Source organism: Curcuma longa, chromosome 1 (genome assembly GCF_044706935.1).
Source record: "Curcuma longa cultivar G26 ecotype Majalengka, Jawa Barat chromosome 1, ITB_CL_G26_1.1, whole genome shotgun sequence".
NCBI lineage: Eukaryota > Viridiplantae > Streptophyta > Magnoliopsida > Zingiberales > Zingiberaceae > Curcuma > Curcuma longa.
Window position 1 is genome coordinate 3618940 of NC_133861.1, and position 27417 is coordinate 3646356.

Below are 27417 nucleotides of genomic sequence, written 5' to 3' on the forward strand. Positions count from 1 at the left end.
AGGTTCTTTTAATCTCAGGATCTGCATCAAGCACAACTCTCGATTTATTAGATCTTAGCATATAAGAAAAATCTGTTCACCTATAAAGGAAAAGATGAAAAATTATAGTAAAAAGCACTACAAGAAAAAAAGGATTTCCCGGCGGTTTAAAAATCGTTTAGCGGCGGTTTGGAACCGCCGCAAAATCATTTCCCGGCGGTTTACCAAACCGCCGCTGATACCGGTGTCGTTAAACCATTTAGCGGCGGTTCTAGAGAACCGCTGGAATAACCGCCACTAAAGTAGATTTCCCGGCGGTTGTTTTTGCGGCGGTTCGAAATATTTCCCGGCGGTTTGTTTAGTGGCGGTTAGAAATGATTTTTCGGCGGTTGTTTTTTGCGGCGGTTCCTAAATAATTTCCCGGCGGTTCTTTTACCGGCGGTTAGAAATGATTTCCCGGCGGTTTTTTTTTACGGCGGTTCAAAATAATTTTCCGGCGGCGGCGGTTCGAAATACTTTCCCGGCGGTTTCAAAACCGCCGCGAAATGGTTTCCCGGCGGTTTTCCAAAACCGCCGCGAAATGGTTTCCCGGCGGTTTGCTAAAACTGCCGCGAAATAATTTCCCGACAGTTTAAGCTTTGAGTGTGCAATTACAGAATTTTCAGCATGCGATGGTTTTTATAAATAAATAGAAAAATTAAACCAAAAATTGTAATAAATAGAAAATTTTACTTGCATTAATTTCTTGCAAAACTAGTGAACAAATATGAGTCATTACACATGGATATCAAAGTTGTCAGATGTCAAATACAGTGAATTTAGGTTACAAAAAAACTGAAACTTTGCTTGGTTACAAAAAAACTGAGAAATCTCTCTAGCTTTCTCAGATGTCAAATCCTAGAAATAGATCCCTCGCTTTTCCTTCAACCAGGTTGCAAATTCGTTGCTTTTTGAAAAGTAGTCATCTTTGGAGAGCTCTTCAAACTTGTAAAGTAGTCATGCCTGCACAAGTACAAAAAAAAAAAAAATTAGAAGAGACAAATTATAACCTAAAGATCACTGAAATGAATGCTATTGTTTATCACAAAATTATGGACATTCCGTTAATACTATTAAGAACAAACAAACGTGTTAACAATAAAAAACTCTACAGCAACATGGACTTGTAAATCTAGAACTTCTAAAAGATAAATCAAGTAAAGCTAAAACAAGTAGGAGGATTGTAAACAGGTAAGAAACAAGACATATCATTCAAGGTTACACCTAAACAAAGTCCATAAGTACACAGTTTTGAAAGATAAGTTAATCAAGGTTAAGAATTTGTGAAGCATGATTTCAAACTAGATAAAATGATATATTTGTTTAAAGTTAAAACTTACTAATCAGATGAACACATGAGCCAATTAAACTGAAAGAATATTAAAGAGCCCAATCCAATACTAAAATACCTAAATCCAATAAAAAATCCAGTTTTAACAAAATTAGATTTCTTCACTTTCAAAGAGATAAATTAACTAACTGGACTAGGGATTCCATGTAGGTGTTGAAAGTCAACATACTTGTCCAGACATAGAAGTTAAACATTACAAGATCTTTAAAAATGCAAACCACTAAAGCAAGTATGCTCAAATCTGTTAGCGTAAAGCATCTAATCAAGTTTCACATGAACCACCAGATGGAAACTACAATCGTAAGTCACCAGAATAAGATAGAAAAAAAGGCATAATTGTGTAAATTCCCTGTAAAAAATTCTCCAAAGTAATATGTACCAAAGCAGAGAAAACGTCACAGACCTGAAAAAGTGTGCCCCAATAATTCGATCCTGAGATAGAGTCTTCTGACCAATAATGTTGAGATCAATAGTGGATGTGTTGGTTGCAAAAATGCAATGTGGAGGGCATATCCTTTCAATATCAACAAATATTGACTGTTTAAGAGACACATCCTCAACAACACACTACAAAAAAGAAGAAACTTGTATGAGTAATTTTTAGAAAAGAAAAACCAAAGCCAGAACATCCAAAAGTACAAATGTGATGACTAAAGCACGCAAAATAGTTAGGTAAACTTGTTCATGATAACTGCAATCCATCTAGTAACTTAATTTCTCCAATTTTAGTATCAGAATTCAACACCAAGATTTGACCTTGGAGGAGAGAACACAATTTCGCCTTGGATTCTCAAAGGGAGCTTACAATTTTCTTGCTAAAAGATAAAGAAAGTATTTCTTCGGATTAAAACTGGTTGGTCTACTGCTATTAAAACATTTCTCTACAGTTGACAGCTCATTTCTCAACTTTTACATATTTAGTTTAACTTATACAAATTAGATTACCAAATGCTACCTAACTGTATCGAGTTCTTCAAGGCCTTTGGCTTTTATATTTTAGTTCCATGGAAATGACTACATATCAATCTTACCATGCACTTCTTTCAAATATACATCATTGCCTTCTTCAATTTTTGGATAAATCAATTTCAAAGCAAACAAAGAAATATAATTTTATAATATATATTATAGTTTGAAGAATAACCTCAATAACCATATCAACATCGATGAACTCTGAGTAATCAAGCACCCCCTTAAGAATTGACAAAGCAGACTTCATGTTTTCATGTGTCAGCAACCCTTTCTTCACAAAAGCTTCAAGGTTGCCTGTCAAAAATAATGCAAGAGCAATACTCTTAAAATTATAAAACTAAAAATGATAATTTTAAACTAAAATATATAAGAAATTCCAAAGGAAAAAATCATATTTGCAGTGACAATGAAATGCAAAGTTTTAGAATTACCTATAAGGTATTAAATGGTAAAAGATAAGAAGTTTGGAGTTAAAAGGGAGGTTATCATCTACATTTCTTACCTTCTATAGTTTTCAATCCTTTCTGCAGAAATGAATTCCACACAATGTACCTATTATTTGCAAGGGCAACAGACTTTAAGGTAAGACAGCAAGAGAATGGAGGTCGGAGTGAAAGGGAAATCGGGTAAGCAAGCACAGCGTGAAGTGTAGGAAATCGGGTAAGCAAGCACAGCAAGCACAGAAATTGTAAGCAAGCAGCGTGAAGTGTAGGAAATCGGGTAAGCAAGAGGGAAAAGTGGGAGAACGCATACCTCTCTTGGCCCCAAAGAGGGAGTTGTCGTCTGGTGGCCGGCGGAGTGAGAGTGACGGTGTCGCGAGAAAGAGGGCGATCGTGGGCTAGGGTTCGGAGTGCGTGAGGAAGACGGCGATCGGGAGTGAGAGTGGCGGTGTCGGTGTCCGGCGGCCGTCGCACTGCGGGTGGAACTCGACCCAAGAGACCCTGGCTTGCGGAGTTCCAACCGTGGGCGTGCCCCGACTGTCGGACCAGTTGTCGAACGCGAAAATGGCGAAGGATGAATGGGGGACAGGGGTCACGGCGGAGATCGGAGCCGACGGGGTGGTAGCGGCCGAGGAGCTGATCAGCCGATGCGTGGAGACGGTGATGGGGAAGAGAGCGGCGAGGGGATGCGGAAGCGAGGGGATGCGGAAGAGAGTGCGGGAGTCGAAGGAGAGAGCTAGGGCTTTCCGGTATCTAACCGGAGATCCACGTCGATGCCAATAAATAGTGTTATTTTGATTAAATAAAAAATAATTTTTAAATCGTCGGGAAATAGAATATAGCGGTGGTTAAATTTTAAATCGCCGTGAATTAAATTTTAAATCGCAGTGAATTGCTAAACCGCCGCAAATCAAATTTAAACCGTCGCTAAAAATTTGTTTTTGCGGCGGTTAATTGAAACCGCCGGGAAAACGGATAATAGCGGCGGTTCTTAAAACCGCCGCTAAAAATTTGTTTTTGCGGCGGTTAATTAAAACCGCCGGGAAAACGGATAATAGCGGCGGTTTTAAGAATCGCCGCTAAATAACCGCCGTAAAATCGTGATTTTTTAGTAGTGATTTCGTCAACATATTAGGTATGCTAAAACTGAAACAAGAATCAAACATATTATGTAATAAAAGAGAATAATAACAAACTACAATTGTCAACTCAATATCAGATTATTCCCTAATTCTAAAATTAAGGAGACTACTTCATCACGATGGAGAAACAAGCCAAAGATATCAAGGAAAACATTCTATAATTCAAAATAGAGATTAAAGTATAGAAAGAACTCAGTTGTAGATGTCATCGACGTCTCTAGGCTCCTTGGATCTCTTGGAAGATAAGTCTCTTTTAGTGTCTCGTATCATGAAAACCGCATGATCCCTTAAACTAGCACCCCCTTGTTGCCTTTATAACCTCCAAAAATTTTAAAATATAATATAATTTCTTAAAATTCATAGGGGCGCCACCATCCAAACCTAGAGATCCACAGTTATGGCAAGCACCATGGCCTAGCTGTGGATCGTGCTGGAAAGCTTGTCACCAAAATCCCGAATGGACCATGCCCGTGGTTCTTGTTGTTTCTTTTGGGTGATGTTTTGAAGGCAATTCTGACTCTTAGATTACCCATGATAGTGGATCATTCTACAATGCTGCTTCTTTGGCTTTTCATCTCCAAACAAGCTCCAATGTCATGATCTTCATGTTCTATCATCATTAATTACAAAGAACAGTCATTTGAACTAAAAAGATAAAAATTGACACGAAAGCTAGAAGTTAACCTAAATAATGTTCATGTAATGTAATAAATGCATACTAAATAAGAACGAAAACATAGGTATGATTCACACACATCATAGCCCATCAACTACACCAACTGAGTATGACCTAAGGGGGCCTCTCCTTCTTCCGAAGTAGAGGCGTGAGGCACCTATTGCTAGAACGACATGTGCGTGCCATCATTAATATCTTAATCTCAAATAGTTTTCCACAAATGATGTCAATTATAATACGATAAAATGTGGAAGCTCCCAGCCGAGTACTTCTAGAACTTTGATGGTCAAGTGCTTCTTGCCTTCTCCATATCAAGTAGAAGAGTTTTTGCTCAAAGTCAATACGAAGTAAGAGAGTGTTGGTCTAGTCCTGATGAGGGTCCTCTGATACTTAAGTTAGATAAGAGTAGAAAATGTATGGAAAATGAACCCCTCTCCCTTCGAATTATTGTTCTTCTTTTATAACTCTCACTGTGTAATGATAGTTTCTATGTCATTTAAATTCTCCGATCGCAATGATTACTTTTATTTCTTATCATGGTTTTGCTCCGTTTCCATTCAACAATGACCTTATCATCCTGTCTCCTAGTAATGCCTCATCAATAATTAATATTAGATAATGGCTATTATTATTATGTCTAATGTTCTCCCAAACCTTCGCTTCCATGATAGAGCAAATCACAAGTACTATAAGACTTTGAACTTGGTTTTCGAGTGCTCTCTAAGTCTAACTCCACTTCTTGAGCATTAAGTAACTCCAAACTAGATTCTCAAGTGCTCTCTAACCCGACTCAAATTCCCGAGCACCAAGTAACTTTGAACTCGATTCTCGAGTGCTCTTGGACCCGACTCCAATTCGATCACTAAGCAACTTTGAACCCGATTCCCCAATGCTCTCGGACCCGACTCAAATTCTCAAGCACTAAGTAACTTTGAACTCGGTCCTTGAGTGCTCTTTAACCCGACTCTAATTCTCAAGACTAAATGACTTCAAACCCAATTCTTGAGTGCTCTCTAACTCCAACTTCAATTCCCGGGTGCTTATTTATGAGGCCTAAGACACCAAGCTCAATCTCCTTCCATACTACCTTAAATCAGTTAACCCATCTTTGACGATCGTAGATTATTACGAGTATCAATTTATATAAAATTTATAAAAAATATAGCATAAAATATGGATTAAAAACTAATACATAGTACTAGCAGTGATTTAAAACTTACAAAGTATAACTTTTATTAAAAAATGAATGAATATTCATGAGAATCCTCAAATTTCAGATAGGAATTGAAGAATTATTTTATGATTTCTTTTGATTTTAACGAAGTAGATAGGGAGTTGGATTTCGATATTATACGGTGGTGGTCACAAAAAGCTTAACATTTTCCCATCCTTTCCATTATCATAAAAGAATTTTTTTTGTTATTTAGTGTCAGCCATTATTGTAAAAAAGATGTTTAGTTCTGGAGATAATATATTTGATGAACGACTATCTACTTTATCTTTCAACTCTTTGGAAACGTAAATATTACTTACTGATTGGACGAGAGCTGAAAAAAATATATGAAATGCAATTTTTAGATGAAGAATTAGAAAACTTGGATGCCGAAAGAACAAATATTATGAGAATAAAAAATGAAAGTGAATAATAATATCATTTTTTTTAGGTAAAATTCATAAAAAAAAGTAAGTGAATTATATTACATGTGTTTTGATTCCTTTAGACCATCTCCAACCGGTGCCCTTTTACACCAAAATGGTGTAAAAGTAGCATCATTCTCCTCCAACGGATACACTATTTTAGTGCCCAAAATGGTGTTGGTGAACAGTGCGGCACCATTTTGGTGCCACACTGTTCACTTGCACCAAAATGGTACAAGTGTGTTATTTAATAATTAATTAATATAAAAACATTTTTAAATGTTAAAAATACTATAAACATTAATGCATTAAGTAGAATAAATTAATATATTAAATATTACATACACCAAAATATTCTTAAATATTATAAATTAATATTATTTAATTTAATTGAATTAATTTTATAAATTTTATATATTATAAATTTATATTAGTTATTAACTTAAATAAGTAATAACACCAAATTTATAAATTTATAAATTTATAAATTTTATTACATGTACCATAAAAATATTATTTTTATTAATAATTATGATCATAATAACAATATTTAATAAATTAATATATATGTTGAAATTAATATATATTATAAGATGGAAAAATAGAATATTCTAAGGAATATTCTTTTTAGTGTAGAAAATGGTGTCTCTTGGTTGGAGTTAGAAAAAATTTTGGTGTTGAAATGACACCAAATTGGTGTTGCAAGAGCACCAAAATGGTGTTTATGGTTGGAGATGGTTTTATAACCTAAAAGATACATAAACTGTAAATCCTTATATATATATATATATAATTATAATAAATTTATATTTTTAAAAATAATAAATTTTAATTATCATGAATAGTGAATTGAATTATGAACCGTAATGATCTTAGACAATTATGATAAAAAGCTCATCTTTCAGGAGCTATTGAATAGATAATTTTGAACCATCGAATCGGCGAATTCATTGAATCTAGTGACGCCTGCCCTAAACGGGCCATCTCGAACTCCCACGGACCTAAGTTCAAATCACTTGATAAGATCATAAGAAAGAGTAGAGCCTCTTGCTGGTCCACGTTTATGTCCCCATTTATCTACTCCCGCGTGTACACCGTAACCCGACTCAATTAACAGGGAGACGAAGTGGAAATTGGCTTTTTACACCGCTCCTTTTGCTCTCACCCCTTTCCCCCTCTCTTGCACGCACTGCTTCCTCCGCACTTCAATCGCAGCTAACGGGGAGCGATGACGACGATCTCCTGGACGACGGCATCCTGGAGCGGCGCCCTAGGTGGCTGTACGTCGATGCCGCCGTCACTGACGACGCCGCGCTCCCTTGCTCTGGTTCGGGGACCCTGCCACTCGGTCCGCCTCCCCGTCTTGTGGCTCGCCCGCGCGCCTTCGGAGCGAGGGTCGGGGAGGGATTGAGTCCAGGAGAGAGGGAGAGTGAGGACGAGATCAATGAGGACGGTGTCGTAAGGACGTTGCTGATTGACAACTACGATAGTTATACGTACAACATATACCAGGAATTGTCTGTCGTCAATGGCGGTAGGTTCCTTGTCTTTTTTGATCGCTTTTTTCTTTTGTCGTATAATCCCCGGGAAAAAGAAATTTGGGTTTTCGCTCCAGTCTGTGATCAATTTTCCCACAAAGAGACCCCATAGTTTTCGAATGTATGTAAAAAAATTGTTCTTTACGTGTCCATAATCTGCCCCGGTCCGTTTCATATCGTAAACCTGGATATTTTATTTGTTAGGCCTGATTGACTTGTTTCAGTGCCGTTCTGATCTTTCACCTCTCTGTTCTTTCTTTATACATTTCTATTTGTGAAGTAATTTTAATATTAGATGAACCATTTAATCCGATTGCATCAGCTTTTTTTATTACACGGGCTTGGACATACTCTGACTTGCTGGATTTTCTTAAATTTCTGACCGTTACACAGATTGTGTACGCTGTTCGATCCTACAATTCACCAAAGTAGCAGTTACTTAACTACCTTGTTCTTTGAACTATTAAAGTAGAATCTACATAAACTCCATGGACAATATTATATCTCAAATTTTAGTTTTTATTGTAATTAGCACCTTCAATAGTAGATTGACAACGATACTAGTTCCCATGAATGTCTGTGTTTGTTTCCTACAAAATTTCCCAGATCTGATTTTTTTTTGAGGTAAAAAGGAATCTGGAGAATAAAAAGAAAAAAAGATATTTGTCAGGTCTTTTTGACTTCTCTACACACTCAGATTTATTTTTTATGCAGAGGATGTTTGATCTCAATCTTCATTTAATTTGATCTCAATCTTCATTTAATTTGAGAAGGAAAATAGAAAACTGGTATTTTTTCCAAACAAATATAGTATTATACCAAAATGTGCCTTTTATTTTTCAAATCTCTATTTGCTGCCTTTTATTTTTCAAATCTCTATTTGCATATCTGATAGAAACATACCTTCAATTTTTGGACATTTGCCAGATCTTTTACATTGTTTGACTCTCTAACATGGTACACCAGTCTTGACAGCGCAGCAGCAAGTTTATTATTGGTGCCCTCTATATGTTCAAACTTTATCTCCACCCCTGTACCTGTAATATAATCAACAAAAGAAATCCACCTCACTCGAGATGGTTTGTTATTGACCGTCTTGTTAAAGAACTTAATGATAGCATGACAATCAGTTCTTAACGTGATTTCTTTGCGGTCTAAATAATGAATTTTCATAGCCGTTAAAGCTTCCATGCAGGTATAGATTTCTGCATCAATAGTGGATTTAAGGACTGGAAATTTACCACTGGCATAAGCACAGATTTTTTCTGTGCTTCTGGAGTCAAACTTTGACTGTTTCCACTTACAGCCTCCTCCCCATCCTTCCATACAACCATCAGTTTCAATTATAATGTAGGAGTCTTCAGGAGGAAGTTCCAAGTCCGGTAGAATTTTAACTAGAGCTTTAACTTCTTTAATAATTGCCCAGTCAGAAGGTTTAAACCTTCTATCTCCATGTGGTGAAGTCTTCGAATATAAAGGTCCCAACAACCTGCTTAAGTTAGGAATATGGGACCGAGCATAATTTAGAATTCCCAGAAAACATCTCAGCCCTTTTAAAGTAGTAAGGGTTTCTTCCTTGAAATTAATAGTTTTCTTAATAATATGTGATTGAAGTTTTATTCTTCGATTTCCAATAATAACACCCAAGAATTCCATTTCTACTTGATCCAGCTTCATCTTTGTAGGTGACAGGACTAACCCTTCCCTTTGGCATATGTCCAACATTCGGCTAAGATGTTGACAGTGTAATTCTTCATTGGTTGAGTATACCAAAATGTCATCAATATATACCACCAAGAAATCCTGACATCCTTGAAAGCAATTATCCATTTTCCTTTGAAAAACCGCTGGTGCATTTTTTAGCCCAAAGGGCATAACCAGCCATTCAAATAATCCCTGTGGCACTAGGAAGGCCGTCCACGGGACAGATTCGGGGTTTATCATGACCTGGTGAAATCCGACCTCAGGTCAAATTTTGAGAAAACCTTGCTGTTTCCAATTTTCTTTAGAATAAGATTAATTCCTGGCAGAGAATACTGGTCTTTATGGGTGTTGTCATTGAGAGTTTTATAGTTGAAGACTAATCTTTCCTTCCCCTTTACTGGGTCAACTGTTGTACCTGACTACACAATGAATGCCATAGTTCTGTGTCGGCTTGCACTGGGTCTAATAACCTTCTTTTTCAATAAAGCATCTATATGGATTTTGATAGCTGCCTCCATGGCCGGGGTAATGTACTTCAATGGTTTATCCTGTATGGTGTTATCAGGATTAATAATATCAAGAGTGCATATTACCTTGTTTCTTTCCCAGTGCTTCAGAGGAATTTCCCCAATAATCCCTGCTTCCTTTAGTTTTTGCATTATTGGTGCAAATCTCATTTTGAAATCTATTCCCACCAGTGCTTGCTGTTTTGGGGCAAATAGTTCATCATTAATGTTGAGAAACTCATCTTCGTCCATCTCTAATTCAGGTATTGCCTTGGCTGCAATATTAACTTCAGGAGAAGTATTAATAGTAGTGATTTCTTTGTAAAAGGTTACCTCTGTTCCTTCGATTCTGAGTCCACCAGATACTGCTCTAATAAAATTGCATCCGAGCAACATTTGAATTCCATCTCGAAGGTTCATAGCGAGTTGAAATGTAAAAGGAATACGGAATTTGTGCTTTCCGATAATCATCATTCCATTTTTAATCTTCTTGGACGTCTCCTGCTGTGAATTTATGCCTGAGAACACTATCTTGTAATTAATGTCTTCAAATGCTTCTGCTGGTAATGCATCTTTACAAATACAACAGGTAGTGGCTCCGGTGTCCAGTATTGCTTGTACTTGTGTATCTGCTATTCCAGAAATTTGCATGGTTATTGTCATATTATATAGTCGATTCAGAAAGGTCTTGCCTGTTCTGCTTGTTGCCAAAAAATTAATTCTTGGCTTGTTGATGGTTGATCTCTTGTTGTTGAGCCAAAACCTCCAGAGGCTCTCATAGTTTCTCCTAGCTCCTCTACTTCTTCAATAGGTGGAGTCATAATTTTTTCGAATACCAGCTGTGCAATACAACTGCCATGCCCTAATGAAAGGGTTAAATTGGAGCAATTAAAGACAAGAATCCGTACCTCCCCCCGGAAATCTAAATCATTGATTCCGGCATGCGTGCCCAGCTCGAGCCTCGGTTCGTTTTTCCGAAGCTCGAGTTCGGTTCGAGTTCGATTCGAGCTTTAATTCTTAAGCTCGAGTTCAACTTGTAATGAAATTAAATAGTTCGCGAACGGCTCGAGTTCGGCTCGAAAAAGGTTCGTTTTAAAGTTAAACGAATTCAGTTCGAGCTTGGTTCGAAAATAGCTCGTTTAAAAGTTAAACGAGCTTAGTTCGAGCTTAGCTCGTTAATATATAATATTTATAATTCATGTAATATATATATATATATATATATATATATATATATATATATATATATATTCGTGAATCTCTTAACAAACACGTTCGTGAGCTTTTAAACGAATATGTTCGCGAACACGTTCGTGACCCTTTAAACGAACATGTTCGCGAGCTCACGAACCAAGGTCTTGCCTGTTCTGCTTGTTGCCAAAAAATTAATTCTTGGCTTGTTGATGGTTGATCTCTTGTTGTTGAGCCAAAACCTCCTGAGGCTCTCATAGTTTCTCCTAGCTCCTCTACTTCTTCAATAGGTGGAGTCATAATTTTTTCGAATACCAGCTGTGCAATACAACTGCCATGCCCTAATGAAAGGGTTAAATTGGAGCAATTAAAGACAAGAATCCGTACCTCCCCCCGGAAATCTGAATCATTGATTCCGGCATGCGTGCCCAGCTCGAGCCTCGGTTCGTTTTTCCGAAGCTCGAGTTCGGTTCGAGTTCGATTCGAGCTTTAATTCTTAAGCTCGAGTTCGACTTGTAATGAAATTAAATAGTTCGCGAACGGCTCGAGTTCGGCTCGAAAAAGGTTCGTTTTAAAGTTAAATGAATTCAGTTCGAGCTTGGTTCGAAAATAGCTCGTTTAAAAGTTAAACGAGCTTAGTTCGAGCTTAGCTCGTTAATATATAATATTTATAATTCATGTAATATATATATATATTCGTGAATCTCTTAACAAACACGTTCGTGAGCTTTTAAACGAATATGTTCGCGAACACGTTCGTGACCCTTTAAACGAACATGTTCGCGAGCTCACGAACCAAATACTGTTAAGCTCGAGCTCGGCTCGATAATATTTTCGAGCTCGAAATAAGGCTCGAGCTCGGCTTGCTAACTTAATCGAACGAACTCAAACGAATTTTTTTTCGAGCCGAGACTCGAATAGCTTGTAAGCAGCTTGGCTCGTTTACACCTCTAACTAAGGGAGGAGTTTATCGAATGAAACATCATATTGCGGATATTGTAGGACAAGTTGAAGCATGTCCTAAAACATCCTTTGAAGACAAAAAAAGAATAAGCGCTTATCTTGAAAATAACAAGAATAAAAAGTGAGAAAGAGTGGAAGAACTAAAAGAAGAGAGGGCAGAAGTAAATATAGGTGTTGATGTGGAGGATGAAGATTGTCAAGTGGTGGGAGATTCTTCTAAAAAGAAGTCAAAGCACCTCGGGCCTATTGATAATTGGACATCCGCAATTGATCCAATAAAGGCAAGAGAACAAAACATAAATGATGCATTGAAGTTAAAGTATGATGTGCATGAGTACCAAGATGGATTTATGAGGCGAGGATTCATTTTCATGCAATTGACAATTAAACCTTTAGACAATTTGTAGAGGCAGTTGGCTAATTCGGTCCGGGTTACAAACCTCAAGTTAATATCTTCTAAGGGAGCCACTTTTGAAATAAGAAGTTAAGAGGACTAAATTATCTCTAAAAAAGCATGCAGAAGAGTGGATGAAAAAAGGATGTTCAATTATGACGAATGTATGGATGGATCGCAAGAGTAGACGCATTATGAATTTATGTGTTAATTGCAAACTAGGCACTTCATTCTTTGGTTATGTTGAAGAATCCATGGAGGCACACATTGGGGTTTACATCTTTGAGTTTGTGGAAAAATACATCAATGAAATTGACCCTCAACATATTGTTCAAGTAGTAATAGACAATGCGACAAACAATATGACGGCAACGGAGTTGTTAAAGGTTACACAATCTCAAATTTTTTAGACATCTTGTGCGACTCATACAATCAACCTCATGCTTGGAGCAATTGGAAAGCTACTCAAGTTTAGCGGAATGCTTGAGAAAGCAAAGACCCTAATAATATTCATCTATGCACATCATAAAACTTTGGCTATTATAAGGAAATATACCAAGAAGAGGGATATTGTGAGGTCCGGGGTGACTAGATTTGCTACTTCATTTTTTACTTTGGAAATTATCAAAGGCAAGAAAGATCAATTGAGACTAATGTTTGCATCCAAGGAATGGACTAAAACAAAATTAAAGAGTAGTGTGAAGGGGAAAGCGCCGAAGGTGACGGTTAAGTATCTCTTTTTAGAATGGTGTTTCTTTGGCTTTGAATGTTTTCACCCTTTTAGTGAAAGTTTTATGCCTTGTTGATGGTGACAAAAGCCCTCAATGACCCTTTTATTGGGTGCACTTAAACAAGTCAAGGAAGAGTTAGAAAGACTTTTAAAAAAGAAGAAATGTCAACCCCTATTTTGAAGATGATTGATGAGAAGTCTAAGGGTAGACTTGATAGTCCTTTGTATTATGCTGCTTACTTGTTGAATCTGATTTTTTACTTCAAAGATCCAAGCATACAAAACGACACCAATGCTATGAATGTGTTCTTGAATTGTGTTGAGGGAAATTTTCCCATCGACGATGACCTGCAATTCACCATTTTTAATGATAAATTGTTGAAGTATAAGAGTAAATCCGGAAATTTTAGAAGAAAAATGACGGTCGTGGCATATGAGAAGGTCGATGTGTACCATGATTTTGATCTGGGTACATCTTTTTCTAGTGTCTCTTTTACCTATTTTTTGGGTTCATTATTTTTTTGCCTTTTTACTTTTTTAAATTGGATGATGGTCTAATTACGGTGGCGACACTCCAAACTTACAAAAAATGACAATGAAATTTCTCTCTTTGACTAGTAGTTCATTGGGGTATGAAAGACATTGGAGTGAATTTGAAGGGGTAAGTAGTAATTCATAAATTATGTTATCTATTCTTTCTTTTTATTAGTTTTTAATAATTTTCTAATTAGTTAGATACATACTAAGAAAAGGAATAGGCTCGAGACATCAAGATTGAATGATTTTGTATATGTCAAATTCATTGCCAATCTTATGAAGAAGAAGAAGAGTAAAAGAAAATGAGCGGAGATTTGCTTTTATCCTCTCAAGCTAGTGAAGCTCAAGGTTGGCTTGTTGATGGTGGTGATGAAGATGTGGTCGAGCTAGGTTCAAGACTTGGAGAATGGTGGTGGAGGCCATGGGAGTGGATGAAGTGCTGCAATGAAAGAGGAGCACTTCCCGATTAGAGAACTTAATGAGGGTGGAAGAGGAGAATGAAGATGGATTTTCATCCAAATGGTGGTGGAGGCCATGGGAGTGGATGAAGTGCTGCAATGAAAGAGGAGCACAAGGAATATCCCGATTAGAGAACTTAATGAGGATTTAGATAAATTGGAAGAGGAGAATGAAGATGTTGATTTTCAGTAAGATGATGAGAGGATTATGGATGTAGTTGATGGTGTATGTGTAGATAATTTAGAAGATTAATTATGTTTAGTTAGTCTTTATTGGTTGGTTGTCATGTTGGATTGAAACTTTGAATTTTAAACTTAGACTTTTGGTAAAAGTAATGATATTATTTTTTTGCATTAATATGGTGATGAGTTTTTATTAATTATCTTGTTAGTTGCATTTATATATTTATTTGTACCTTATATAAATTGTATTGTATTGTATGAAACTTATTTATGCCTACTTCTAGAAAAGCACTTTATTACCTTAGATACTTTTTGTTTTCAATTTAATAGGGTACTGGTGAAGAATGAGAAAATAAAGGAGTGATGGAAGAGAGCTATTTTCATCAAATTTTTAATGAACATTTAGGTGACCAACTTATCTTAGAAAATTTAAGTAGTTGAATTTTTATTGGAGAATTCAAAGTTCAAAAGTAGAATAGGCATTACATGGGATGCAAAATGGAAAAGTGATTGAACCGAATGATATTCCAATAGAGGAACGGAAGTGCTTAGGGAAGTAGGGTATTGAATGCCTTATAAAGTTATTCAACTTGATATTAAAAACGAAGAAAATGCTTGATCATTGGAGGGTAAGTACTCTAGTAAAACAAATGAGACGTATACAATTGTACGAATTATAGGGCCATTAAACTCATGAGCCATATCATGAAATTTTAGGAAAGAGTAATAGAAAAAAGATTAAGGAAGGTGATTAAGATAATTGAAAATTAATTTAGATGTATATTTGAAAGGTCGACAATAGATGCTATATATTTTCTTACATAATTGATTGCAAAGTATTGGGAAAAAACAATCTTACACATACTATTTAATGACTTAGAAAAAACTTCTAATAAAATCCAAGGAAGATTACGTGGAGAATTCTAGAAAAAAATGATGTTAGCCGAATGTACATTAAACTAATTAAGAATATATATGAGGATATAATGATAACAATGAAACTCTAAGTAAACTAACTGAAGCTCAGGAACAACTTAGTTCATATCTTTTTATACTAACTTACTGGACACATTCAAGATATATTACCATTATGCATGTTGTTTTTCCCTAAACAACATCTAAGCCTTTATACCACTAAGTGGGGTCGGTTATATGAATCCTATTATATCATTGGGTTTGATCCCCTATTATATCTTCATTTATATTTAAATGAATTTTATCATTTCTAATTAAAACTTCTTTGGTTTCCCATTTCTTCAATTAATATATATATTTGTCATTGGTTTCACATCGTTTAATTGAAGTATTTATTAGTCATTTAAGTACATGTCTATACCATCTTAAACACATCTCTTGGAGTTTTCTCTCAATAGGTGCAACTTTTAGTTTCTCTCTGATGTATTCATTTTTTAGATTGTTCATCTTATATGTGCACACATTTTACCTTAACATCCTCATTTTATGACTCCCAACTTTTGTCATATGCTTGATTTATACCTAACATTAAGCTTCATATAATATACCATGTTTAATCGTCATTTTATAAGACTTCTCTCTAAGTTTTAGAGGTATCTTACGATCATAAAGAATACTCTCCTTTATTTTAATCATCTTACTATTCTATGTAAAACATCTTTATTAACCCCTCTATCTCTTTGCAAAAACGATCTTATATACTTAAAATTCTTAGTTATGTGTAAGTCGTCATCTTCCATCTTAACAATTACCTTACTTTGTTTACTATTACCGAACTTAAATTTTATATTTTATATTTTTATTTTAGCCTAAAATCTTTTATTTTCATTGTTTCTTGTCAAGATTTGAGCTTAGTATTTACTCCTTCACATGTCTCATCAACCAAAACAATATCATCTGCAAACAACATGCACTATGGTAACGTGTTGTGAATGTATTCAGTAAGTTTATCCATGACTAGTGTAAAAGATATGTAATTAGAGTAGATACTTGATATAACCCTATTTTTATAGGAAACATTTCAGTTTAATTGCTTGGAGTCTTCGCTCTTGTCTTTATATGTTTATACATATTCTTAATTGTTTGAACATACGTTATGCTAATATATTTGTTTTCTAGAATTCTCTATATAATATTCAAGTGGACTTCGTCATAAGCTTTCTCCTTTATTCTTATAAAAGCTTCTAAAGTTGGAGAAATATTTTTACAAAAAACAATTATATGATAAAAGATAAGCGAAGAGAAAAGTTTTACAACAAAATAGGAAACTTGAAGGTAAAAGATCTTAAATTTAAAAATACAAAAAAAATAAGGACAATAATTTAATATAAATTTATAATATACAAGCAAGAGAGTAACAACTTTTTGTTAGAGAATTGTTATTTTGGACTCCCTTTGCATCTTCTTTTATAGTCTTCCAACCAACTATGCATAAATTATTGCAGCTGTATTGGTTAATGTTAGTTGACTCCTTTAAGCAATTTGTTGGTTGGAACATGGATCTTAGAGGATGTGCTGTTGTTGTTCAGAATTGACTCAATGACTTCAATCAACTTCAACACTTATTAGTGGACTGCTCTCGATAAAAATGCAAGCTTGACTCCCAAGCAATTATAGATTCAGTTCAATCAATTTCCTCACAAGTTGACTCAAATGTTCACAATTGACTTTTTACATAAATAGTATGATATTTAAATTTAAAGCATTAAACTAAGCAATCGACTAAAATTGCTTTACTCTAATGCAAACAAAAACATTTGTATTATATAGGGCTTTAGTCTTTTGTCGAGTCAATTAAACTGATATTATTCAACTTTTCTAAGATCCAATCGATTTAAGTCGGAATAAAACCTTTGTGTTCACGAGAAATGTCTAGTTAATTATCATTCACTTGACCCAACCTCAACTAGAACCCTTTTGAGTAAGCAAACTAACTTGAGTTGACTCCATAGTTGATTCAAGTAGTCAATCAATTGTATGTGACCTTTAGTTGATTGAGGCATTGACTATGCCCCTAAAATACCTATTTCTTAGTTGAGTCTTCGCCTAAGTGAAAGCTCTACCAAACATCCAAAGCTCATCAGCTTTCAAAACTAACATACCAAGATAGATTATCTCTGAGACTTCTCGTATGCCACGTATCTGGTCAACCTTGCCATAGTTTTGCCAACACTACTTTCACCAAGTGTTTAAACTTTACTTGGATTTCCTTTGTCTACCAACACTTGCTAGGCTTTCATCTTTTGCTAGCCTTTGCTAAACTTTTTGTGAGCTAAGTATCTAGTGTGGGATCGTTTATCATGCTAGAGGGTGGGGGGTGAATAATGCAATAATAACAAATTTAAATTATTGAGTTATAAGCGCAATATAAATATAAATGCAATAAGTAAATGAAGCACTAAAAAGAGGTATTCAAAGATTTATATGGTTCAAAACTCTTGGTTCCTACGTTAATGACTTATGAACTTGTAAGGTGAGTCAACCTATGGAAAGCACTACCTTTCGTTTCTCGAAAACATTTTAGAGATGGAGAAACATTTTTACAAAGGCTTTTACAAGTGATAATAAAAATAAGTGCAATAAAAGAGTATGCAAAATATAGAGTTTAGAAGTAACGACCTTAGGCTCCAAAATGAAAAGTAAATTTAGAAGTTTCAAACATTTGGAAGCTGAGGAATTTTATGAATAGTAGTTGTCAATTAATGATCTTGAGCTCCCCTTGGTTGGAGCTTGATTTGCATAACATCAAGTTTTGCCTCATCAACTGTTGCCTTTAGTTGACTCCAAGCCTTTTAGTTGACTCTTATTTGTGTTAGTCGATTTTGACACTTGTTCGTCAACTCGTGTGGATAAGCTTGAAGGCGTAAGTTTCAAGTTATCTTAATGCAAACGTTTATTTGAACCTCATTAATTGACTCAACATTATATTAGTTGACTCTTGGATAAGTTCATATTCAATGATTTAATTTTTTGAATAAATAATTAATTTAGTCAACTTTAGTCAACTAACTTGGCATCAATCGACTGGCTAATCGATTTTGTTACAAACATAAATTTTTTGTTTGCTTGGAATGGAGTCTTAGTTAGTTGACTCATCTTGGAACATAACCTTTTTGTTTGTAATAATTCTTGCCCAACTAAACTAGTGGATGAACTGCTATCTGGTCGACTCAACCCAAAACAAACCCTTTTTGTTTTTGAGTTTTCTGCCTTTAGTTGACCTTCCTAGTTGACTAACCATAGCAGTTGACTAAATGTGGTCATCATGTTGGATTGTGTGGGTGTTATGATCGATGTTGTAGATGGGGTGAATACCACTTCTTGCGATGTTAGTGTTCTAGAACAAAATATGCAGCGAAAATAGCAAGAATACAAAACAAAATGGCAAACCAAAGTACGCAGCGATTGAACGTGGTTTTGTAGGCTACAAGCTCCTATTCCATTGCCTATTGCCTATGTTCTTTAAAGTGATCACTCCCGCAAACATCAATTTCTTCTCCTCTACAATACTAAAGGTGAAGAAACCTTTTATAAACAATAAATATAGGACATAAAAATGAGAAATAAAGCTTTATAATAGAGCTTAAAAAGAAATCAAGTATAGTGTAAGTGTTGTTTGCATTGAGTAGATGATTCTTCTCATAGCCTCTTGAGCTCCTTATATAGCCTTTTCCTTGAATCTGACCATTTTGCTGATGTGGTGACTGTCAGTCAATTGTTTGTTAACCATCAGTCTAGTGATTCACAATATCTTATTCGAATTGTGCGAAAGTTTTCATCTTCGGTTGTGTTTGAATCAGTCGCTATAGCATTAGTCAATTGGTCATATCATCAATCGACTATCAGTGTTGAGTCAACTACTAAGTCTACTAGAAATTTTATTCTTGACTAAATGAACCTTAGTTGGGTGGCCCAGTTGACTAGCAAGCAAACCTTTTGTTCATTTGTTAATGGTTTGAATCATCAATCAACTTGAACGTACTCGTCAGTGGATTGATTCATTCCACAATATCCCAAACATACCCAATTTGGAGTATTAAACTACCAGTTGAGTATCCAATATTACCAATCAATTAGTCCCTAATTATCGGTCAATTGGGTAAATCATAAACTCTAAAACACTTACATTATTAACATTCTCGAATAATAGTCAATTGATACACAACCATCAATCAATTAGTCAAATCATAAAACCCTGAAACACTTAGGGTGTGATTTTCTCAACCACCAGTTGATTGGATTCCAATAGAAGTTGATTGGTTCGCTGGATTTAATCACATCTACAATCAAGTTCCCTTAAGTTGCCATCTACCCTTGTCCTTTATATATAAGTCGCTCCACTCATATCTCTCATAGAGTTTCTCTAAGCCTTGAGGACTTCTCTCGTCAAGTTACTTGTCTCTTAAAAGGACCTAGCCCTTAGCTCCTTGTCATTCATTCTTCATGCCTTTATTTACCTAGTTCGCCTTTTAAGCTTGTCATGCTTTGATGCTCCTCATCCCATGGGCCCTCGATACTTGCACCATCCTTCTCCAATCTCCACAGACCTTATCATTGAGCCAACAAACACCTTGGCCATGCCAGGTCAACCTATATATACATGGTGAATCCTGCACAACATAACACACAAGTTAGATATAACAATTAATCTAACTTAAATCCTTTTCCCAACTCATTAAAACACTTTGCTATCTAATTATCGAGGGGATGAGAGTTTCAACACATTAGAGTCGTCTGACTCATTGACTTTAGCCCCTTCTAAAAACAAACTTATTTCTTATTCAAGTAATGTCTAAATAAGAGAACTATCTAACACCTAAAATATAGGTTGCTCACAACTCATATGCCGAGAGTTTACCTTTTGGGTATTTAGTTGTCCTTGACTTACTGAGACTTCTCATCTATCAAGAAGCCTAGACTTTACCTTGGGTCTTTCTCATTTGTAGGTATCTTATCGATTTCGATCTATCGAGACTTTTATTTGCTAAGAGTCCTCACTTCCAAGTCTTCCATGTTTGCCAACTCTTCCATATCTGCCAACATTTGCAAGATTTTTTACTTTGTTAAATATTTAATCAACCTCAATCCACTTAGACCTCACTCATTTGCCAACACTTGTTAAACATACTTTTTGTCAAATGTCCGTTAACTTTGACACACTTGTACGTCAACTATTGCTCTTGTAATGAAAGTGTCAAGTAACCTTCATCTACTCCCTTGACACACAATATAAATAACACAATATGAATCTAACTTTAAACCTTTATCAGACATATCAAAACCATATGATTGGACTCGACCATTTGTGGCATAATTGCACCAACATTCGGTTCTTGATCTACTTGTTCTTCTTTAGTTGCTAAGTTTCCAATCGACCTCAACCCATTTAGAATATATCCATCGTATCTGCAATATGAATGTTAAGTTATCTGCATATTTAACACGCCACATTAGCAACCACAATATTAACCTAACTTAAACTTTTTGCTAAATATATTAAAACCAAGGCATAATTCCACCAACATGTTGCTTATTACACAATTGCGGGATGATTGATGTGTAGGAGTATTGTGGCAGTTAGAGGGGGTGAATAAATGCTTCCATTTCGTTTGTCAGTTCGCCTACAACTTGAATTAGTTCAAAATGGAAATTATAAAACAAATAACTCAAATACAATAACAATAAAGAACAAACAAATACATAAGGAATTACGTGATTGGGAACTCCCTGTTCTTACTCTACGACCAATGTTGCTTAAGACAGTTCACTCCTAGAATCACCTCTACTTTTATCCTTAGAATCCTTCCAGAGGAGAAATCTCCTATAAAGTTATTCAAGTATAACACCACAACTAAATACAAATAAAAGTAAAAACACAATGCTAATGAACGATTACAAAATAACTAAAAAATTCTCTCACACAATTTTATTCATAACCCAAGGATATACTTTTATACAATGAGAATTAATGAATAAATAAAGAATAAAAAATAAATAAAAAATATTTTATCAAAATAAATTATTCTCAACCAAATCAATCTAATTATATCTTTTTCATTCATGATTTGATTGACTTTCCATAAGAAAAGATTTGATTAGTTTCTATATCACCCATGATTTGATTGACTCTCTGTAAGGAAAGATTTAATTATTTTCTACATTCCTCCTCAAACTTGGTTATAGATATTGATGAGACCAAACTTACCTTCAAGAAATTTATGAGCTTATTCAGATAATACTTTTGTAAAAAGATCGGCTAGTTGGTGAGAAGTAGAAATATACTCAATGCTGATAATGCCTTCATCCACCTTTTCTCTAATGAAGTGACGATTAATCTCTACATGATTCGTTCGATCATGATGAATTGGATTGTGAGCTATACTAATAGTTGATTTATTATCACAATAGAGTAGCATAGTATCTTCAATTTGAATTTTCAAATCGCTCATCACTATTTTGATCCAAATAAGTTCACAAATTCCATGAGCCATAGCTTTGTATTCCGCTTCAGTACTATTTCTTGCAACCATAGATTATTTTTTGCTACGCCATGTCACTGAATTCCCCCATACTATTGTATAATACTCAGAAGTTGATTTTCTATCATCAATTGATCTTGCCCAATCTGCATCAATATATGCGCACATTTTTCTATTAGTTTTTGCAAAGAATAAACCTTTTCTAGAAGTTTGTTTCAGATATCTTAAAATTTTGTATATTGCATTTAAATGACCTTGATATGGTAAGTGCATATATTGACTTACTAGGCTAATTGCAATGGTAATATCTGGGTGTGTATGTGAGAGATATATGAGTTTTCTAACAAGACGCTGATAACAATCTTTATCAATCAGGTTTCCTTCAAATATTTTTCTGTTATTTTCTAATTCAATTGGCATGTTACTTGGCTTGCATCCCAACATATCAGTTTCTTTTAACAGATCTAAAGTGTATTTCCTTTGAAAGATCAAAATACCTTTTTTTATTTCGAGTAATTTTCATTCCCAGAAAATATCTCAATGTTTCAAGATCTTTGACTTTAAATTCTTGTGCCAACATTTTCCTGATTTCTTTCAATTTTTTATTATCATTCCCAGTGATGATGATATCATCAACATACACTATAAGAATGACAATCTTTCTTTTATTAGAGTGTTTCACAAGGTGATTGTTTTAAACCATAGAGAGATTTATTGAGCTTGCATACAGTTTTACCACCCAAATTTTTTTGAATCCTGGAGGTTGATTCATATAAACCTCCTCTTCAAGCTCTCCATTGAGAAATGCATTTTTTTTATATCAAGTTGACATAATGACCAATCTAGATTAGCCGTCAATGATAGAAAAATTTTGACAGTATTAACTTTGGCAACCAGAGCAAAATTCTCAGTATAAACAATTCTATAGGTTTGAGTAAAGCCTCTAGCCGCCAAACAAGCCTTGTGTGTTTCAATTGTACCATCAACCTTATACTTAATCGTGAAAATCCATTTATAATCAACAACACATATCCCTTATGGTAATTCCACAAAATCCCAAGTATTATTTTGTTTGAGAGCATGCATTTCTTCAAAAATAACAATCTTCTATTTAGGAATAATTAGTGCCTTCATGATAGATCTGGGAATTAATTCACTAGACAATTTTGAAGAGAAAGCACGAAATGTGGAGGATATATTAGAATAGGAGATAAAGTTTGAGATGAGATATTTGGGATGACACCCTTTTTGAATGCAATAGGAATATCAAAATTGAAAAATATACTTAACTCATTATAGGATTCTACCATCGATTTATCTTCTTGGTTGTGACTAGAATTCACAATTTCTTCATTAGCTTGAGAAGCCTTTCTCCTTGAATAAACTAGGATATCCAATTTTTTACTCGATACTCCCTCTGTTTCAATAATTTGAGGTTGACTTGGATAGGATTGGACATGGAAGGAAGGTGTGTCCAAATTAACACTAAAGACATGAAGAGTATCTTCATCATCCTTTGAGAGAGTTCTATTGCCACAATAGTCGTTACCATAGTTGTGTGGTGTAACACAGTCAAACCATATCGAGCTTTAGAGATCATGATCATTACTGTCACGGGTGTGTGGTGTGACACAGTCAGGCTGTGGCACACTCTGGTTCTCCTTTGTCACTAACTTTAAAATTGCATCATTCTTCCCCTCTTAAAGCAAAGTGTGAAAGAAATACGACGTACCTTAAAAAAAGGTAGACATCATAAGTAATATATATTTTATTTGTTTGTGGACAGTAACATCAATAACCTTTTTGAGTAGGAGAATACCCAACAAAAATAGTTTTAAGGGCTCGATGGTCAAGTTTGTTGTGCTTATGGCATAGATATGCACAAAAGTTATACAACCAAATGTCTTCAATGGTAAATTATTGAAGTTGAAAATTTATAGATATGTTTGGGTGAGAAGAGATAAAGGTGTGACAAAGTTTATGGAGCGACTAGGAAGACGATTGATAAGATACACGGCTGTGAGGATTGCATCAGTCTCATAAATATTTTGGAACATGCATGGTGAACATAAGAACACGAGCAACCTCCAACAAATGATGATTTTTACATTCAGAAACTCCATTTTGTTGTGGACTATTAACACATGAGGTTTGGTGAACAATTTCATTTTCCACTAAATAGTCACCTAAAATAGCATTGAAATATTTTTTGTCATTGTTGGTTCTAAAAATTTGGATATTTGTTTGGAATTGGATCTGGATCATTTTGTGGAAAGCTTTAAAGATGTTACTGTTTCAGACTTGTCCTTAAGAAGATAAACCCGAGTAATCCATGTATGATCATCAATGAATGAGATAAACCATCTTTTCCCATGAGAAGTGTGAATTTGTGAGGGATCCCAAATATCATTATGAATTAATGAAAATGGAGTAGATGGTTTATATCATTTGAGAGAAAAATGGGTGCGAGTATGCTTGGCTACTTGACACATTTCACAATTGAAACTTAAATGATCTTTTTTTATAAACAATGAAGGAAACAGACACTTCAAATAACTAAAACTAGGATGACCAAACCGATAGTGCTAAGACATTATTTGCTTATTATTAGAATCAGAAAAAGCAACATGAGACATCAAAGACCGATCATTTTTATTCTCGAAATAATAAAAACCTTCGTGAATTCTAACATTGTCAATCGTCTTTTCCGATAGTAGGTCCTGAAAAAGACACGAGAAGGATAAGAATTTAGCAAAACACTGATTATCAAAGGTGACTTTCCTAATAGAAATTAAATTGTATTTTAGAGCAGATATATGAAAAACATATTTTAAAATAATGTGCTGAGACAATTGAATATTGCCTATACCAACAACTACAATTAATGATGCATCAACAATTTTAACAGTAGTTTGGCGAGAACAGGGATAATAGGAAGAAAAAGACTTGAGTCACTTGTCATATGGTTAGAGGCCTTATAATCAATGATCCAAGGGATCGTTGAATGGTTACGAAAGGGAGAATTGAGTTTACTTGATTGAGTCATGGAGCATGAACCAACATTAAAGTTGGAAGAATCCAGATATTGTGGTTGTCTTCGGAGAAGAATTGCACGTGTTTATTTATAGAAAGGAACTTAGCTCTCATATCATGAAAAATTCTCACACAATTTTATTCATGAATCAAGGAGATACTTTTATACAATGCAAATTAATGAATAAGGATAATAAAAAATAAATAAAAAAATATTTTATCAAAAATAAATTATTCTCAATCAAATCAATCTAATTATATCATTTTCACACATGATTTGATTGACTCTCCATAAGGAAAGATTTGATTAGTTTGTATATCACCTATGATTTGATTGACTCTCCGTGAGGAAAGATTTGATTATTTTCTACAATAACACTCTTCTTTTGTTTGCTTGCTTGATGCTTACATTTTTAGGCTCAAGGTTGGCTCTAGAATGCAACAACATTCACCCTACAAAATGCCAAGATCCCCTATATGCCTCTATACGGGACCATGTTGCATAGTTGACTGCTAATCTAACATCAGTACATTAGTCTAAGTCTACTGTTCAAATCCTATTCAACCATAACTTTATTGTTTAGGATTTATTAGTCGACCAATATTACTTTACAACTGAACATTGATTTAGTCTTACCAAGGTTAAATTCACGCCATGTTAAGAGATCTTACATCTTCGGAACTTTTATGTCTGCTTAGTGCATGTCGATCTCGACTCATTAGGACTTTACTTGCTTGAAGACTCCTTGTTGACTTAACTCATTAGCAATATCTGGTTGACTAGTATTTCTATTGCTTGGAGACATTCTCTGAGACTTACCTTGCCTGAAAGATCTTGCTCTCCAGGACATCACTTACCTAGAGTTCACTCTTACTTTAACCTGACCCTACATACTTTAACCTGTTGAGACTTCATTATTGCCAAACATCAAGTCCTCCCACTTGTACTTCCATCACCTACCTATCATTCAATTCTATATGACCTCTATGACTTGGTAAGTCTTCCTCTGGCAAGTATCCAATTCTCACTACTTACCTAGATTTCCGTTGCGTAACATTAGTCATCATCAATTTGCTATGACGGTTCATCACTTGCCACACATTTGGTCCTCCATAAGCTATCTGGATTTGCCTGAAACCCCTCTTGCCAGGCCCATTGCCTACTACCTTCTAGGGTTTCCCTTGCTCTTGGAAAGCCCTAAATCGTGCCTTGGTGCTCTCTGACAATAGACCTTGACTTGCTTAGGGTGCATCTACCAGCCTGCGTATCTGTGAAAGCCCACTGCAGTTATCATGCCAAAAATCCCACCTTTGTCCCCACCAGTGAGGAAGGCGGCTATAAAAAATAAAGTCATTCAGCTCTTTCAGACCATTAACTTTAGTTTGAGTTGTGGCTCAACATTTTGAAAGAATTCCAACTCAGATCTCATGCTCTAAACGTTATTGAATTTCTCTAGTGTCGAGTGTTTAGTCTAGCTGACCCACTTGAAATTCTTTTCAACCAAGTTGGGTTAACCTTAACCACTTGAATTTCTCATCTATTAATACATATTGAACTTTTACCATTGTCAACCCTTGTTGGGCTTTTGCGTCTATCAACACCCATCGAACTTTTTTAATTACCAAATGTCTTGTTGACCTTGACTGACTTGATCTTCTTCCGCAGTCAAGCATTTGATTAATTTTGACTTACTAATTAACAAATATATTGCTAAATATCAAAATACAAATTTACTCAATCCTAATGCACCAATATGTTGCTCAAGCAATCTAATGAATGCTTCCTCTAACTCTCGTTGATTCGAACTTTGTGATTATTCTCTCTTAAGTGATAAAGGAGAGATAAAAGTAAATTTATTCTTTTAGACATTTGACATGTTAACTAAAAACAATTCAACCCAAGCTTGAATCATTAAATTCAACTCTAATCAATAGAAATCTAGTTCAACTTGGTATAATAACAACAATAACTAAGCTTTTATCCTACTAAGTGGAATCAACTATATGGATCCTACTTCGCCATTGGACTTCATTCCCTATTATATTTTCAACTACATTTAAATGAATTTTATCTTGTTTTATCGTTGCTAACTAAGTGTGCTTTGGTTTTTCTCTTCCTTAATTAATGTGCATATTTATCATGGTTTCGCATCACCTAACTGAATATTTATTGGTCGCCTAAGTACATATTGATATTATCTTAAACATATCTCTCACATTTTTCCCTTAATAGGCGTAATCTTGAGTTTCTCTTAGATTTTCATTTCTTATTCTGTCCATCCTCATATGCTCACACAGGCACCTTAACACCCTCATTTATGCAACTCATATCTTCTACTTGTGTCCTTGATTTATAGCTCAATATTCAACTCCATAATACATAACATGTTTAACCGTCATTTTGTAAAACTTCCCTTTAAGCTTTAAAAGTACATTGTGATTATGAAGAATACTTGATGCCCTCCTCTATTTTAAGCATCTTGCTTGTT

The 27417-nt window shown here is 34.9% G+C and overlaps 1 pseudogene; it reads right to left on the reverse strand.

Annotated features, from left to right (window-relative positions):
- Nucleotides 1-716: 716 nt before the first annotated feature.
- Nucleotides 717-27417, reverse strand: part of LOC141822671 (uncharacterized) — a 54759-nt pseudogene continuing 28058 nt past the window's right edge.